The sequence below is a fragment of the Drosophila sechellia genome, chromosome 2R (genome assembly GCF_004382195.2).
Source record: "Drosophila sechellia strain sech25 chromosome 2R, ASM438219v1, whole genome shotgun sequence".
Classification (NCBI taxonomy): domain Eukaryota; kingdom Metazoa; phylum Arthropoda; class Insecta; order Diptera; family Drosophilidae; genus Drosophila; species Drosophila sechellia.
Window position 1 is genome coordinate 17066462 of NC_045950.1, and position 11314 is coordinate 17077775.

The following is an 11314-nucleotide window of genomic DNA, read 5'->3' on the forward strand; positions in this document are numbered from 1 at the left end:
CAGAAACTTATCAACAGTTGGCGTGAATGAATGACGGCCCAGGCGGTGGTAGATCGGGGAAACCAAAGGGGCCAGCGCAAAAGCAACTAACCAAAACATGGGGGAGGGGAAACAAGTCACGCTCTTATGTGCTGCCAACAGTTTATTTCTTTATTTTCATCGGCCCATTTAAAATCCATGAATGTGCATTTACTCATGTTTTTTGTTTTGGCTCTTTTCACTTGGCGAGGTGAGTCATGCCCCAAGCATACATATGTAAGTATGCTTGGCCATTGGTAAGAGATGCCATTGTACGCATACTAATGTTGGCTCTTAGGCTCTTTTATTGGGCTCTGAAATTGGAATCCATCGATCGAATCTGTGGGCTGCCCACAGGAATTCTGGCGAAGCATCCCAACCAAGTCTTAACCTTTGCCAACCTCGGAATGTTTTCTTCTCGCTTTTTGACGGCTTATTCTAGCTGTTTCTTTTGCTGATTACTTTTGGCCAGATTTATGGCCCTGGGGAACGAAAGTTGGTGTGCAGGAGAGGAGTGACCCTTAAGCTGGAGACCGTTAAGTGTGGGCTTATATAAGCGATGCTAGTGCTACAATTCTATGGACGCTCTGCATTTGATAGCAGAGCAGAGGTGGCTGCAGTTCTTCAAGATATTCGCCATTAATTTAGCCAGTCACCTTGATCTCTGGTACTTATGTATCCCCACCCTACCTATCCAATGATCTGAAAACCAGTCGAGCAGCTTAGCAGCCAGTGAGCCGAAGTGCGCCAGTGTATCCGAATCTCTGGCTGACTCTGACTAATCTGTGGCAGCTGGCTCCACTCCACACCACTCCACATTACTTGGCTGCAAGCTGGCGAATCTGGCGGGGATGCGGCTGTTGTCGTGGCTCTCGGCAAGCTGGAGCATAAACTGGGGATTTTCGCGATCGCCGCGTGATTTATGGGAGATGAATGCTGCGGGAATGACATCATCATTGGTAATTCGCCTTGGGGGATGCGATGGAGTTTGCTATACATATATATATGCGCGATAACTTCTTCCTTGGGGAAGCCCGAAGTTCATTAAATATAAAATAATTGTTTTTACTTTCATTTCCTGCCCGTGCCACATAAATAAGCGGTGGAATGATATGCCCAGAAGGCACAACGAATCGGTAGCCCTTATTCCATTCCAATTAGTGCCGCCTGTTATTGTTCCCAAAACACCCATATTCTCGCGTGCCGGCAGGATCTAACACTTGGAAGTATGCTAATTTCTGGCCGGGATTAATTCAACCCCCTGCCCATATGAGGCGAAAAATGAAGGCACTCAAGTACTCGAAATGCTTTCAAATTAACAAAACTGTAGGCGGTGAGTAAGACTGATATATTTGAAATGTCAAAATATTGAAAAGAGGAAAGCCATTGAAATTTTCAATTGATGGTGCAAGATTAAGCAGTGCAGTTGAAAAAATTTAGGATCATGTAGTATAACTTAATGCGAAATATACTAATATAATATTTATTGCACCTATTTGATTTATCTGACATCGCTCCTAACATTTTTACCGCAACTGTGGCTTGCATGAATGCCAAGTGGTCACGGAGCTGAAGTGGAGGTGGCGGTGGCAAGGAGACGGAGCTGCCGTCGTGGCAAGGCGCTCGTAATTAATCTTGCTGCGGCGCAGGGCGACTGCTCCGCTCGCTCCGATGGAGATGCGTTTTCATGGAACTGTGCGGCGTGTAATCCTTTTCATAAAGTCCGCTCAGCGCAGATCGGGCGACACCACGTCAAATTAATCACCATCACCATCGTTGCAACTAAGTGCTGCATCTGCATCTGCATCTCCAACTGCAACTGCATCGAAGGTTATCCACTGACGGAGCCGCTCACAATTCAGCAATTAAAGATCGTCGCGACACACAAAAGATACATTTGTGAATGCTTTTGTATCTCAGTATCTTTGAATCATGAGCACATATGAGTGTTCATTCTTCGTGGCACGTCAATTGGTGTCAAACAACCAAATCGCTTCAGATTGTTAAGCAAAAACTATTTGCTCGTTGAAAAAGTTGTAAAGAGCTATGAGGTTTGAAAACTCCTAAAATAATTTAAAGTACTTTCTTTTATTGCCATAAACTGGAATTATTTATTCCTTAGAAGATGGATGCTATTTTTTTTTTTTGTTTGCATATAACCCATTATCATCCGACGATCATGGTTGTTTACGGAATCAGGGACACAATTCATCATTGGACACAAAACATGGCGCGCTGGAGTGGCTGCCACAGCATTTGTCTGTGTTTGGCTGCAATGACACCTCCATCCCCAGCTCCTCGTGGCCCCGAGAAAACAGACAACCGCCTCATAAGATGCAAATGCAACAGCCGGCGATGGGTATATGTATATATATGGGTATATGGGTATCAGATTCACTTAACCCGATCCGCAACGGGGTCATAAGTGCAGGGTAAATAAAACATTTTACTGCCGCGGCGAACGTGCCGCCCAGAAGACCAGGAGATGGAGCCGCATCCGAAGAAGACGGCGGATGGAAACAAATGAAGTGATTGAATGCGTTGCGCAGACGCAGTTGGGTGGGAGGTTTACATACAGATATGTAAATTTATGTATGTACATACATATATGTATGTATTCATAGGAGGAATGAGAAGAGAGGGTACGGGAAGCCCCCAAAATGACAGAGGCACGCGTTGGGTTGAAAGATTGATTGGATTTTTGTTTCCCTTCCGAGTTCATCAATTTAGACAATCTAAATGGAAATACTCAAAAAAAAAGAAATGATTTTCGGTGCTGGTCCTACGTCAATTTAACACTCCACCAATCGCATGTTCGGGTAATCGGAGACTGGGCGCAAAGAGTCTAATCTATCAAATGTCTGGCGCTGGGAAGAAGATCTTCTGGGTTTCTGCTTAAGAGCTGAAAGATCTATTGCCAGGCTTAATTCAAGTTTATATCAAGTTATGCTTATCATATCTGTTTAAATACTCTTACTTTTAAACAAAAACAACTCATATTCGAGTATGTTGTATCCCACATTCTTAAATTTCTGAACCGAACCGAGCCTATGTATCTTATGTATTACTGAACTGTTCTGCAAGAATTAAATAAATGTTCATTGCTGATGTGAAACAGATTTCCATCAAGAGTATTTACTTTGTGGTGAATGCCATTTGATTTGGTAATAAAACTACATCGAATGTTGAAGGGCGTGAACGCAAAGCATGCAAATATGCTGCAAAGGGAGTGCATAAATCAAATAGAAATTCGTCACAAGCGACATTTCCCTGCAACCGCAACCCCTCGCAATCCTTCAGATACTTTTGTATGCAGTGCGTTTTCGCTGGCAAGGGACATGCAACATTTGCTGCAAATGAAGTGAGGCACATGGGCCTTGGGCAGAGCAACTCCAATGCCTGTGTTTTCCAGCTGGAATCGCAATTATTTTCCATTCCAAGCTGTAGAAGGGTTACTGCTCCTTTTGTGCAACTGGAGCGAAGCTCCTCTTTCCTGCGGATTCTCATCACTTTGTTCGTCGGGTGTCTTTGGAATAATAAAGCTGGCAGTCAAACCTCAAGATTCGTATCTTACGAATTTCAAGCAATATCTAAAGAGATAACATATTGCTAAGTTTTGAGTATCGCTTCCTACATCAAATATTATAGGAATATGTTGTTACACAGTACTACAGAATGGTTTGTTTAACATGCATAGTGCCCACTGTAGCTTGCAGCTCCCCCTCGACCGCATTGCTTTCTTCATTCTCTCACATGCATCATACGAGAAGAACGAAGAACTTGGAGACTTGGAGTGCTCGACGGCGTCGCTGGCTCTTCAAGTGGCATTCTTCTGCTCGGATTCTCCCAGTGCTGCAGCTCCCGCTTCTCCACATTCTGAATAGGCTTCCGTTTGGCTCTCCAGCATAATAAATCTTCGGAGGGGCGGGGCGATCCGACCGCAGTACTGCGATCGTGACGCATTTGAACTTTGCTTCCTCCCATATTCCCAATCAATGCCAGTCGATAATTTTCCCTTTTCCCCCCGCCGCGCTACAGAAACTCTCTCTCAATTGATAAACCATAAAACTTGAGCACCCAGAATTAATTTGAGTCTGAGCAGTATTTAAATTTGATTTTCGAGCTCGAGTTCGCGGCGCTTAAGTGCTTTTAATGGCAGCTTCCAAATTATATCCATTACGCACTTGGAAACATCTGGATGCAAGATTATATAAGCTGGGTATTAAAAAAATATGATTTTGAGTTCATGAAGCAAGGGCATCATTGAATCCAGAACTGCGGACTTTGCTACCTTTAGCTGGTTAGAATTAAGATACATTTACTTTTTTTATCTAAAATTCTTTTATAATCTAACATTTATTTTCAAAATTTCAATCTACAGCGTTATTTCTTCAAGTGTATACATATACATATGTATGTATAAATACATGTATAAATTTACCAAAAGTGCATTGGCCGCGCCGGCGCAAAAGAAGAAAAATAGGGAGCCATTTCGGGAGCTTTCAATTGCTTGACTTCGCTTGTGCCTCCCGAGATTTTTTCAGCCCGCTGGGAAATCTGTGCGTCGCATTATTAACGATTCCATTAATTTTTCCCCGAATCCCATTCGCTTGCTCTAATTATGAAATGTTCTTTTCGGTGGCCCTACTCACTCAATTGATTCAATTATGCAGAACAAATCACAGTTTTTCGATTCACTCGCTGATGATCCAACGTGGAAATGGCATTTTCAATTGCGCAATGCTTACTCAGAAAAAAAAAATGACCCCGATATGTGCACTCATGTTGATTAGTGGAAAATCAAATGTATTTCTCATGAAATTGATTAAAAAACTACGTGGTGATGGCGCTATTTTTCAAAGCATAGAACATTTTTGTGAACTTGGCACATGAATAAATATTAAATTTATATATTTTAAGCTTGATCAGCCAGAGAAACAACTAAAAGCATATCTGATTGAATCCAAATACTTGCCAATTTGGTGTCCATTGATTGGATACTAGTAGCTTACTTTATGGCCTGCCAAATTGTCAGTTACCCCAACTTTCAGGAAGTTAATTTCAGAGTTTTCTTGCTTTCCATGTGAAAGCAATTTTCCATGCTACGAGTATCTGATATCTGGGCGATTTCATCTGCGCCATTCGATTGATTTGTCTTCCGTTTTTGGGTTTCTTCACTTTGCTGTATAGCTAGCTAGCCGGTTCTTTGGCTCTTGAAGATACGCCCACCCAAGACAATTGGCATTGTGTTTTTCTTGCGGCTTGTCTATGCCACAATACACAGCTATCTGTCTATTGAATGTGTTTTTTTTTTCGGCTGCCTCTTGTCCGTCCTTTGCTCCCACTGCTCCACAAGATTTAATTGCGACTTTTGTAGTTGTCATCGTTTGCCGCTCGTTGATATCTATTGGATTGCCATCGTTTCGATTCGTTTAGATACGAAAGTTTCCGTTCCACTGACAACCCCAAATTTGCGGTTTCTTTCCCAATTGCCTTTATATGCGAGTATCTATGGGATATCTATTGCTGAAGAGCCAGACGAAGTACTCACTTCTTGTGAACTCCAAAAGAAATTGCCTAGATTAAGGTTACTTAAGTGGTTGTCGTTTAGTCTGAATCCATATTTTGACTGTCTGGTGTACTCATTCTATTCATTTTCTATTTCCAGCTGAATTTCCATTGTTGCCATTAGAATTAATAAACAGAATCATCCGAGTGTTGGAGCTCATTCCCCACCACCTCGTCGATTATCACTTTTCCACATGCCCCTCGATTTTACGGCCAACCGAGGAGATTTGTCGCTGACAACACGATCCCGGTCTGAAAGTTGGGCAAGTAATAATTGCTAAGATCACGCACAACTCACATAAAATATGAGTCTGGAGGTGGCAGTTTCATGAATCGCAGGGAGGGAATCTGCCCTCCATTTGGTTCAGCATTATCCCCGCATCCCCGCGTGAATGGATCTCCATAAATCATCACCCTGCGTCACGTCGGTGAGCGTCATTAGGATTGGAAACAAATCAAAAACGTTTCCACTAATGTAAAGTTTACCAAATATGTTGCAGTTTCCATTTGCCTGTTTATGGAGTGTCGGGCGATTGAATTTATAGGGCAGCCCTAAGAGGACATTATTGAAATTGAATTTGAAACGCGTACGTCCTCTCCGATTTCCTGTCAAAAATGTCAAAAATGCCGAAGGGCGGGTTTTCGAAGCAACAAAAGTGAGTGCAAAGCAAATGGATATTGCGACTAATTGAATGTGGAAAGTCATAAAACAAATTTGTACACTTGTTACCCCTTTAAATAAACAATAACTCGTATTCGGTGGTAGATGGTAACTGGAGTTAAGGAAGCTCAGCTGTGCTCCTTATAATTCGATTTCCGCAAAGCATCCGCTTTATTAAAAGCTAGCAAAAATAAACAAAAATGTTAACAGACTTTGTTAGTGCTGGAAAAAAACCTCACTCCGCTCCAGTTGCTCCCCTCTGTTTAAAGGGACTTGCAAATGGGTAACCATAAAAAATCAGGACATGCCCAAACTAAACAAATAGAATTACGTTTGCGCCATAAGGACACACTTACGGGTTATCCTGCGTTTGACTCGGCGCACGCGTCCTGCCGGCAATCCAGTAATGAACCCCCACGGATGGCAGCTGCCAAAAAAACGGCATTTCAAAGGGCGGCGGGAGATCCTGTCCTGCTTCGCTGACTGGGTTAACCCATCCTCCTGGTCTGCAGTCGGCGGTCTTGTTAAGTCGTCGTTTATCCACAGCAAAGCCCCTCGAAGTGAGTCCAAAACAAACAATGCGGAGTCAACCCTCGGATTCTTTTCAAATTTATTAACCAACTGATGGGTTCGAGGTGCGCGGCGAATAAACTTTCATGAGCTCATGTCTTGAGTTATGATTTGTGTTTGCATCCAATATTTATTTCGCTGAAAACCGAGAATATCCCCCTGGGAAGTGTTTATTTTTCTCGGGCTTTTTATCAAATTAAAAATTCCGTTATACAAAAAAAAAAGATATATGTTGTGCTGCCATAAGCGAAAGTCAGCAAAACGCTGGCCGGCCAACAATAAACATTAACCCGGATTAATTGCGATAATAAACTATCATTTTCACCCAAAACACGAAGCCACCGACAAAAGAATCAGCAACCGGAACTGAACTTGGTAGATCTGTTGGAGCCCCAAAAAAAAAAAAAAGAAAGTTCGTGTTTGTTTATGGAATGAGTGATATAATCGTGGAAACTCAGTATGACAGCACTTCAACTTTAAACCATTTAACTTTAAACCCATTTACCTAACTTGCAGCTCAATTTTTTCATATTCTTCGTATTATAGAATGTATCTGAAGCAGCGAAAGATTGATTAGTGTATCCATGGAATTTTCGAACTGTGAAGATTGCAATCTTGGGTCTTAAGCTACTCCTCTGCTGACTGAATTTTGTGGCCTCATATACCATCTTATGTATCTTATGTCGATTTTCACAGAGTGAGTTATGTAAACAAACTCCGCTGCGAGGTGACTGAAATCGTCTTGGTTTTCGTTCGGAGATCTGGGTGTTAAAACTTTTGCGAAATGCTGTCACAAGAAATCCACATGTCACACGGCAGCACTCCATTCCACTCCCCCCATCATCTGGTTACATTCGAGCGCGCTTGCTGAGCTCAGCATGAATTACAAAAGATAAATACATATGTAGTAGACAAACAAATACCCTCTCCTTAGCATACGAACTCTGTTTTATTGAAGCAAATATCCGTCCGATCGATATGAAACTTGGTATGTGGGGAGTGAAAACACAAAGAAGTTGTCTGTATTAAAGACTTGGCTATTAGAAGTGTGCTATACACAATATACCCTTTTAAAAAATTCAAGTGGGTATGAAATCTAGAAAAATGGAAGCTTATTTGGACGAAATCGAAAGACTTTTGCGTGACTGCGACACACGCACCCACGAGCATAAACTTTTAAACACGCGATTGCAAAGAAGTTTCGCGGGAATTTTTTTTGTATTTCAATTTATACATAGCTGTAGTTATACTTCTATTTCTACCGTTAAAAGTGCCTTATCATCTACAGAAATTACTGACAATTTAGGTTTTACCATTTTACATCATTTTAAGCAATGACGAAGGAACTTGATCTTCCACACCAACTGAACTAACATAAAATAAATTAAATTACATTTATATTATAACTCTGCCTACGCAATGAAATTCCGAGTGATGTTTTTGCATTTAACACGCAATTCCTTCCTTCCTTGCATTTCCCAATTGCATTGTTCAGATACGTATAAAACTGCATGTTCAGATACTTTTGCATCTACATATATGTATCTTTATGCATTTGGGGTCGCGGTCGCGTGTCGCCTTGTGAGTTGTGCCACTTAAGTACACATACATGCATACTTGCTTTTTGTTTTGTTTTCGTTTTTATTGCATTATGACATTTATTTATGACCATTCTCCCACCCACTCGCTTTTTGCGGCCCAGAAGGAGTGCACGTGCAGACCAAAAGTGAGGACATGATACGGGGATAGTTGAGTTTGTGGGTGTTAATGGCCTGCAAATGCTTCATACATACATATGTATATGTGGATATCACTATCATTCCATCAGCGCCCTTACCACACTTTTTTCGCCCAGTGTGTTTGCTTCGTGTTCCGTGCTGTTCACTTCCGTTTCCCGTTCCCCCGAATTTTTCCGGCTCAAACCACAGAGCTTTCCGGGCAAATGTCACGTTTGTTTGCCTGCCAACGGGAGCGGGTTATGTGCTCCATCATCTGCGACTCCATCGTGATCGAGGTCTACCATGGTGTTGCATTCAGAAAAAATATTACCCAAATTGGTCAACTGAAATGTACTTTTGGGAATTATTGTTTACTATTTAGTTAGAAAGGTCAACGGGGAGGAAAAACTTAAATGTCAAGCGCCTAAAAGTGACAATAAATCTAAATCAATAAATATAAGTTTTTTTATGTTTTCTTAATTCCGTATCATAAGATGCTTATATATTATAAACTATTAATGAAAAGAAGAAAAATTCTATGCGCAGTTGAACATGAAAATCTTATGCTTAGGTGATTTTAATCAAGAATAACACAACAAAATGAAAATTAAAATACTTAAGTATCTTAATATTTAAATGTTATACATTTTTGCTTATTACAAGTAAGTTTTAACACTTTTTCTCAAAGTGAGTGCTTTGGAGTTGCCAACGAGCCAGGTGTGATTCATAATTTGCGGGTGTGATAAATTGCATGTTACAAATCAAAAGGAGAAAATGGAAATGGAATGCGTCAGACTCTGATTCTCGTTATCCTCCGTAAAAAAGTTTTTCCCCCCTCATTTCCATTGTTTTATGGAGAACGTGAAAATTGCGTAATGCAATTAAAATGCTTGTAAGCAAAACTGAGCGCTGCCCTTGACACAGTCGACTGGCGATCAGCCATTCACAATAAAACTGGACGGTGGGTGGGTGGAATCGGAATCGAGGGGGGTGTTTCGGTACTTGGCAAAATGATGAGAGAAGCTCGTAATTGCCGCTCAACTGCAAAACAATTTCAATTCATTCAGACCCAGCTCACAAACCTAATTAGTGATCACGACCAGCCGCAGTAAAAAAATAAAAATAAAAAATGAAGACGCGACGAGAGATGCAAAGTGCGAATTATGAACGAAAATTATGCCATCAATTATAATTCAGTGTCAATGGAAGAAAATTGCCAGAGAGTGTCTCATATAATTTGTCGGAAAATAGGCGTTATAAAAACGGAAGTGGAATGCAATAACTAGAACTATATTCTAACTATCTATTAGAACCAAAGCTTAGTACCAAAGAGCAACTTGTATATATATCTTTTCTCTTGGTCATTAAACTTAAAATCTTATAGATACATTGATACATAGATACATAGATTATAGATATATTTATAGATATAGATAGATGTAATTATAGATACATTTATACTATATATCTGGCTTAGCTTCAAGTTCAAATCAATGGCTTAGATAAAACGAAGTATAAAAGACATAGAAAACATCTATCTTGTGAAATATCCTAGTGATTCTTAACTTTGAGAATATATATCCCAGAATATATCTTCCTGGTTCCGCACATTCCTTAGAGCATATCGTTCGCTGACATCTCAGCCTGGAGCTTTTTATGAGTCCATTAAGCCTTCGAGATCCAGATTGTGACAGGCAGGAGACTGGCACTTTAAGGCCAAGTTATTTTTATTGAAGCGCATATATGAACACCACATGAAATTATAGTCAAGTTTAAAGTATGCAAACCTGAGACGAGAAAAACAAAGATAGACAGAAACTGCAAGCTTGGAAATATTTTTTTTTTCATAAACAAGGTGCAAGATAAAAAATCAGCAGTCTTGGCAGTCAGTTAGCCAGTTAGTCAGCAGTTGGCCTGGCTCGCATGTGGCAGCAGCTTTCTTAACTTGTGTAAACTTGAAAACTGGTAAGCGAGCGCTGGAAAACTGGTTTTCAGACGCGCACTCGCCAAATGCCCGAAATGAAATGGAAAAAGAAGTAAGGGGGAAATGTAAAAGAAAAGAAAGAAAAGGAAAAGAGGGGCCATAAGCATAAACGTTGGCAATCAAATGCGGCCCGGGCACTCGGACAAAGGAGGTCAAAGTTGAACTGGAAATTACTTGGCCACAAGCGACCAAACAATCCGGGCTAAGCTACACAAATAGACGACATGCTGGACCAGCTGGTGCCGGCTAATCCCATCGAGACACTCATAAATAGCCCGACTTGACACTAATCAGACTCCGGAGTCCGGACTTTTGTTTTGCTTGTTTACCCGTCGAGCACTTATGTGTGATCACTGATCACCATACCCCATACCCCGATGTCGAAGTGGAGGATCACCCAGTCGCAGTTCCCAGTTCCCGTCGAGATATATAAATAGCTATCCGCAGGCGGCGCTAAATGCAAACTCCAGCACGTCGCATCTCCACCAGATATGGATGCAAAAACATTTGGTTTATTTATGGATTGGCCGCACACTCCGCTTTATGATTTGGCCAGACTTGGATACACTTGGATACTCCCATCGTCATCAAAGCAGCGATCTTGTTAATGCGGGGGAATTCGGCCAGTGAAGCTCATTATAGATATATATTGTTAATCATATTCATTTAAATAATCCAAATCTAATAATGATCTGGATTAGTTAACATAGTATAAGACCATCACCCCAAATTCCATTCCAAGAATCATTATGAGTTCACTTACTACTTGTTTGTTGGCAATGAAAGTTGTAGCTA